General features: G+C 37.5%; 1 non-coding gene across 1 annotated transcript; it reads right to left on the bottom strand.

The window, feature by feature from the left end:
• Positions 1 to 4,870: 4,870 nt before the first annotated feature.
• Positions 4,871 to 4,977, bottom strand: LOC121243723. Its single transcript, XR_005936238.1, has one exon. It is a non-coding gene; the product is annotated as a small nucleolar RNA R71 (small nucleolar RNA).
• Positions 4,978 to 8,067: the final 3,090 nt, after the last annotated feature.

Below are 8,067 nucleotides of genomic sequence, written 5' to 3'. Positions count from 1 at the left end.
TCTAAAACTCTTCTTCAAAGATGATATGTGTAAGACGTTGTGCACTCTTTGCATGTCAACTGGTAGGCTTAATTGATAAGCTACTGCACCAATCTTTTCTACCAGTTCAAAAGATCCAACGTATATTGGACTCAACTTCCCCTTCTTGCCAAACCGCACAACTCCTTTCATGGGTGAAATTTTCACGTACACCCAGTCACCTACAGAATACTCTAGATTTTTGCGTCGTTTGTCGATGTAACTTTTCTATCGACTTTGGGTCGCTTTCATTCTTTCTTGAATCATTGCTACTTGCTCCCACACTTCTTGCAAGTATTTAGGTCCTAGCGCTTTCTTTTCTCCTACTTCACCCCAATATAGTGGTGATATGCACTTTCTCCCGTATATCGCCTCATAATGTGCCAACTGAATTGTAGCCTAGAAACTATTGTTGTAGGCAAACTCTATTAAAGGCAAATAGCTTTCCTAATCACCACTTAGTTCCAACACACATGCCGCAACATATCTTCCAGTATCTGAATAGTGCGTTCTGTTTGTCTGTCTATTTGTGGATGATCTAATGAACTTCAAATTTGTACCCAACATCTTCTATAAATTCTGACAGAATCGTGAAGTGAATCTTGTATCCCTGTCAGAAACTATAGACTTTGGCACTCAGTGCAAACAAATTACTTCCTTGACGTAAATTCGGGATAACTTTTCCATGGAATTCGTGTTGGTTATGGGTAGAAAATGTGCACTCTTCGTTAGTTTGTTGACTTTAACCCAAATCGAATTCTTTCCTGTCGATGTCCTTGGCAAACCTATCACGGAACATTTTGCAACGAATTTGACCACGTCTGTCGTGATTCCTTCCCACCAAAATTTTTCCTTCAGATCTCGGTACATCTTAGTGTTGCCAGGATGAGCTGTATAAGGGGTGCAATGAGCTTCCTTTAAAAGCTTATCTTTTAGTTATGGGGCACTAGGAATCACCTTCCTTCCCTTGAAATATATAATTCCATTCTCCCTAATCATGAAGTGCTGTGGTCCTTTGCCTTCAGAAATTCTTTGCCATAAGCTTTCCAGCTTATCATCCTTACATTGTCCTTCTCAAATCTCTTCCTCGGTTAACAAGACAATTTCTTTCACTACTGTCAAAATAGCATCCCTTGGTCGTTTTCCAATCAACAAACTCCGCATCTCCACCAGTAATGATGGTGATTCAGCCTGGGCCTTGTGACTAAGGGCGTCTGCTACTACATTAGCCATTCCAGGTTGATACTTAATCTCACACTGAAAATTGCTTATTATCTCATATTTAGATTCTTTTGACTGAACAGATACTTGAGGCTCTTATGATGTGTAATTATCTCTCATTTTTCTCCATACAAGTAGTGTCTCTAGATCTTCAATGCAAAAACTACTGCAATTAATTCTAAGTCATGAGTAGGATAATTCTGCTCGTGATTCTTGAGCTGTCGCAATGCATAAGTGACTACTCATCCTTCTTACATTAGAACACATCCTAATCCCATCTTAGAAGCATCGATGTACACCACGTAAGGCTTATGAGGTTTAGGTAAAGCCAAAACCGGTGCTGTGGTCAGCCTCCTCTTAAGTTCCTGAAAACTCTTCCCACATTCTTTGCTCCACACATACTTGGTATTTTTCTTAGTTAATGCCGTTAAAGGACCAAAGAGTTTAGAAAATCCTTCTTGTAATATCTGGCCAAAACAAGGAAACTATGTATCTCGTGGGCATTAGTCGGCCTTTGCCATTCCGTCACTGCTTCTACCTTTGCTGGGTCTACTGCAACTCCTTTGCTAGAGATAATGTGTCCCAAAAATTTCACTTCTCGGAGCTAGAACTCACACTTACTAAGCTTAGTGTAAAGCCGATGCTCTTGTCGAGTTTTGCAACACAATCCTTAAATGTTCTCTGTGCTCCTCGTCCAGAATATACCAATATGTCATCTATGAAAACTACCACCAAACTATCCAGGTACTGCCTAAAGATTCGATTCATCAATTCCATAAATGATGCTGGTGTGTTTGTCAAACCAAAAGGTATTACCAAAAACTCAAAATGTCCATAACGAGTTCGGATAGCAGTTTTAGGTACATCCTGGTTTTTTATCTTAAGTTGATGATATCCTAATCTCAAGTCTATTTTCGAAAACACTGACGCTCCTTGCAATTGATCCAAAAAATCATCTATCCATGGTAACAGATACTTGTTCTTGAAGTACTTCTTCACTCAAAAGGAACTGAATATGAGGTAGAGGAGATGGCTTGAGCTAATCAAGGATTACAACTACACCATTAACTACCATCCAGGCAAAGCTAATGTCGTAGCTGATGCACTTAGCAAGAAGTCAATGGGACCAACAATTGCAACTCTTAACACTCAGCACCACTTATTAATGGACTTAGAAAGAGCTGTTATTGAGGTTGTTACTCTTGACCAACATGCATTGGTAGCCAGTTTGATGGTTCATCCAGCTTTGATAGACATAATTAAGCATGCCCAGAAAGAAGATTCAGGGTTAGTTAGTGACAAGTATTATTTTTATGTGTTTTTTTGTCACTCTTTTATTTATGAAAAGTGTCATTTTCCCTTCAATACTATTGATTTTATTTTATTTCTATATATTTTTATTTATTTTCTTAGATTTGAAGGAATGAGAAGATTTAATGCAAAAAGAGAGCATTTTGATACAAAAGAAGAGACTACAAATCCAGACTAATGAGAGGCAGCAAGATCTGAAGAGAGCCGATGAGATTTGGGCTAGGAGCTTTGTCCCGTAGGCAGCAAAGAAATTTCCCTCGCCCAAAGGCTAGAAGACTTACCTCTTGGTAGGTGAGGAAACTCGTGACCAGAAGGTGAAAGGACTTGGCGACAAGGCTCTAGGTAGTTAGATTGGGTGACTAGTCTAATGATCAACTTAAAAGACCAACCTAAATGACATCGTAAGAAACAACTAGAAAAGGCAAGAGGAGTCTTTCATCCTGATTGGGAGTCTTTCCGCTCGGTAGGCAAGGAGAGGGCCGCGTGGTTTTTGTGACATCCACGCCAGTTATATCCAACGCACACGGCATCTACACAGTGGGATAATTCCTCCCGAACAGGATCAATTTGCTGCTGACCACCTTCCAATTTCCGCAATCAATCTACTAGCCTCTATCCTCCTAAACTCGGCAAATCAAGCTGAATATCATTGAATCTTCCATTTTTGATAATTCTGATATTCTTTGAATAATTTTCTTTTATGTTAACATATATCTTTAGAAACTATTTTCTAGATTTTTAGGCTCGATTGTAGCCGCATTGATTTTGTTTCCAAATTTGAGTTTTGACATCTATGAATAGGGGGTCTTTTGGTTTTTGAGTTTTTAGTTTTGAATTTTAGAGAGTTTGAGTTTAGGTTTCGATAGTTCAAAGTTTATTATTTGAATTTCTTTCAAGGAGGCAGATCCGGGGGAGCAGAGGCGAGAGCCACATGCTTCATCAACTGACTCCAATGAAGAACACCAGTTTTATTTTTTTTCTTTTTAATTTTATTATGAACTAATTTTATTTTTTAGAGCTTTGATGTAGCCTAGCATTGAACACACAGTTTATATTTCAAGTTATTTTACTTTCAATATTTTCATGATTGAGTGTTTATTCCTTGTTCTTAATGCTTACAATTTTCTAGCTAACTATTGTTCAATCATTTGGATTGCAATGAGACCGAGAGGTAATTTGTGTTTAAAAATCTAGGATTAAAGACCATTAGTTGAGCGAAAGCAAAGATGCTTTACCACGACTAGTGTGATTTTCAAGAAAAATCCAAAGAACTTAATAAGTCTCCAATGAGTTAAATTCACATAGAGATATGGATATATTTTTGGTATTATTTGAGGGAAAATATTGAATAGTTAAGAGATTTTTATCATCAACTTGGGATAATTGGGATTCTATAACAAGGGAAGAATAAATTGTGTGGGATTTGCTAGGTGAAGTCAAATGCTCTAGATCTATTCTTATTATTTTTAAAATCTTAACTTTATTGTTCTTTTCTTTAGTTTAATTCAGATAAATCATTCTTCAAACTTCAGTTTTCTAAATATTAATTAATTTAGTCAATTTCAATACTCAATTGCATAATTATTCCCTGTGGGTTCGATAACCGTTTTCTTTAAAACACTTTACTACTTGTTACGATTCTGTGCACTTGCAGATATATTTTTATGTGAACAAGTTTTTGGCGCCGTTGCCAGAGAATAGTTATTTGTTATTGATATTGATACTTGCTAGATTTTTACTATTTTGGATTTTATTTTATTTTATTTATTTAAAAAACAAAAAAATAAAATGAAATAAAAATAAAAGTTTATTTGATCTCATTTTGATGTTTTCTTTTCAGGAATTAGAGTATACACTTTTCGATCCTGAGATTGAAAGAACCTTACGTCGTATCAATAAAGAGAAAATGAAAAAGGTCACCACATCCAAAGTTAATATGGCCGACCAGGAGCACAAGGCATTAAGAGACTATGTGATGCCCTCGATCAATGGGGCAATGTCTAGTATAAGGTGGCCAACTATACAAGACGATAACTTTGAGATCAAACTGGCCATCATTCAAATGATTTAACAAACCGTCCAGTTTGGGGGGTTGTCACAAGATGATCCTAATGTCCATATTGTAAATTTCTTAGAAATTTGTGATACTTTTAAACACAACGGAGTGACAGATGATGCAATTCGATTGAGACTTTTTCCCTTTTCACTTAGGGAAAAAGCAAAATCTTGGTTGAATTCTTTGCCGCTTGGCATCATCACCACCTAGGAACAGTTGGCACAAAATTTTTTAGTGAAATATTTCCCTCCGGCCAAGACAACGAAGTTAATGAATGATATCACTACCTTCACCCAATTTGAGGGTGAATCATTATATGAGGCATGGGAGAGATACAAGGATGTATTGTGCAAGTATCCACATCATGACCTCCCAGCCTGGCTTCAAGTACAAACTTTTTACAATGGTTTGGGATCCATAAATCGATCTATGGCTGATGCAGCCATAGGAGGAGCATTAATGAGTAAGACCCCTGAAGCCACATATGAACTTATGGAAGAGTTGGCGTCTAACAACTATCACTGGGCCGCAGAGAAAGCAATGCCAAAGAAGGCGGCCAACGTCATTAAGCTTGACTCAATGTCTGCAATTGCTGCTCAATTGGCTAATCTATCCAAACAAGTAGGTAAAATGAACGTTAATGCTATTCAAACTAATGTTGTTTGTGACATATCGTAGGAAATAATTCAAGTGTAGATTGCCAAGTGGGGAATCCTTTTGCCCAACCGAGTTATGAACAAGCCCATTACGTGTCCAATTTCTAACATCAAAACAATCCTTATTCAAACACGTTCAATCTCGGATGGAGAAATCACCCTAATTTTTCATGGAGCAATAACCAAGTACCGATCAGACCACCTCAATAGTTTCCACAACAAGAGAAGAAGCCGACACTTAAAGATATGTTCATGCAGTACATGTAAAAGAATGATATGGTGAACCAAAACAACTCGGCTTCAATCTACAATCTTGAGGCACAAATCGGTTAGCTCTCCAACATGTTTACTGAGACGACAATAGGGACTTTATCGAGCAACACTGTGACCAATCCAAAGGAACATGTCAAAGCCATAACGTTAAGAAGTGGGCAAACGCATGACCAGCCACAGTCGGTAAGTACCAAGCGAGATGAAAAAGCTATCGAAAATGTAGAGTTCGAGAAGAAGGAAACTGAGTACAAGGTGAAAGAGACCGATTGGGAGGTGACCGACCATCAAGCTACAAAGACTAGAGAGAATAAAGGGCTGCAAAATCCAAGAAATCCAGGGAGTCTACTTCTGAAATTTATTCTCCTTCAATTTATGATTCACCAATTCCTTTTCTGCAAATATTAAAGAAAAATAAGATTGATAATTAGTTCTCTAAATTTTTGAGTATATTTAAGCAACTGCATATTAATATTCCTCTTATTGAAACTTTAGAGAAAATACCTAAATATGCAAAATTTTTTAAGGATATATTATCAAACAAGCGGAAGTTGGAAGACCATGAAATTGTGATGCTGACTGAAGAGAGCAGTGCAATTTTAATTTTACAAAAGAAGCTGCTGCCTAAGTTGAAAGATTCGTGGAGTTTCACGATCCCTTGCACTATAGGAAATTCCTATTTTGATAATGCTTTATGCGAGTATTAATCTAATGCCTCATTTCGTTTTCAAGAAATTAGGTCTTGGAGAAGCAAAACCGACCACCATCTCTCTACAGTTGTTGGACAGATCTATTAAATACTCGAGATGACTCATTGAGGATGTACTGGTGAAAGTTGATAAGTTCATCTTCTCGGCCGACTTCGTTGTACTCGATATGGAGGAGGACGAGGAGATCCCTTTGATACTAGGCTGACCTTTCCTAGCAACGGGGAGAACCTTAATTAATGTCCAGGAAGGGAAACTCATTTGAGGGTCAGCGAGGAACAAGTCATGTTTGACGTGTTTAAATCTATGGAATTGCAGTCCAAGGTACATTCCTGTTTTCAAATAAGCGATCAAGATATGGTTAAGGCCGACGAGACTTATGGAGTCGAATTTCCAAAGCTACCACTTGAGGTATGTCTTATTCACTCTACATCTATTGAATTCAAAGATGAAAAAGTTAAGGAGTATGAGAGATATTTGGAAGCTACACCTTCCCTTTCTCATTCAATAAAACAGAAAGTAGAAGAGCTAAACTCATCTCAATCGATGACGCCCAAGCTTGAACTAAAACCGCTTCCATCAAATTTAAGGTACTCTTTCTTAGGACAGGACTCTACTTTTCCAATCATTATTAACAGTTCCTTAAGTGATGTAGAGGAAGAGAAGTTGATGAGAGTTTTGCGGGAACAAAAGATGGCATTGGGTTGGACCATCTCGGACATCAAAGGAATTAGTCCTTCAATTTGCATGCACAATATTTTAATGAAGGATAAGTTTAAACCGATCGTCCAACCCCAGAGGAGATTGAATCCATCAATGCAAGAAGTGGTGCATAAGGAGGTATTGAAGCTGTTAGATGTCAGGATCATTTATCCAATCTTAGATAGTGCATGGATAAGTCCAATGCAAGTTGTTCCAAAGAGAGGAGGGATAATTGTGATCATGAATGACAACAATGAACTCATACAAATGAGGACGATCACAGGATGGCGAGTATGCATAGACTATCGAGGACTGAATGATGCAACTCGGAAATACCATTTTCCCTTACTGTTTATTGATAAAATGCTAGAAAGACTTGCCAGCCACGCCTCCTACTATTTTCTAGATGGATATTGCGGTTACAATCAAATAAAAATTGCACCCGAGGATCAAGAGAAAACCACTTTCACCTGTCCTTACGGCACTTTTGCATATAGGCGCATGCCTTTTGGTCTTTGTAATAGGCCAGCCACTTTTCAAAACTGCATGATGTCCATCTTCTCGGACATGGTGGAAAATTTTTTTGAAGTCTTTATGGATGACTTCTCGGTTTTTGGTCACTCTTTTGGTAACTACTTATCTAATTTATCTTTGGTTTTGCAGACATGCAATGAGACAAATCTTGTTTTAAATTGGGAAAAATGCCACTTCATGGTCAAGGAGGGAATAGTGCTTGGCCACCGCATTTCATTCAAGGGAATTGAGGTCGACCGAGCAAAGATAAAAGTTATTAACAAACTCCCACCACCAATCAATGTGAAGGGTGTGAGGAGCTTCTTGGGTCACTCCGGGTTCTATCGTCAGTTTATAAAGGATTTTTTCTAGATTACTAAACCTCTCTACACTTTATTGATTAAAGACACTGAGTTTGAATTTTTTGATGAATGCTTGCATGCTTTTGAAATATTGAAAAAGAAATTAATTTCAGCACTTATCATTGTGTCACAGGATTGAAATTTACCTTTTGAATTAATGTGTGATGCCATTGATTATGTTATAGGGGCTGTTTTAGGCTAGAGAAAACATAACATTTTTCATGTTATTTATTATGTAAGTCGGACCTTAA

This window comes from Juglans microcarpa x Juglans regia, chromosome 1D (genome assembly GCF_004785595.1).
Source record: "Juglans microcarpa x Juglans regia isolate MS1-56 chromosome 1D, Jm3101_v1.0, whole genome shotgun sequence".
Lineage (NCBI taxonomy): Eukaryota > Viridiplantae > Streptophyta > Magnoliopsida > Fagales > Juglandaceae > Juglans > Juglans microcarpa x Juglans regia.
The sequence above is the reverse complement of the archived record's forward strand: the minus strand, read 5'-3'. Positions and strand labels throughout refer to the sequence as shown.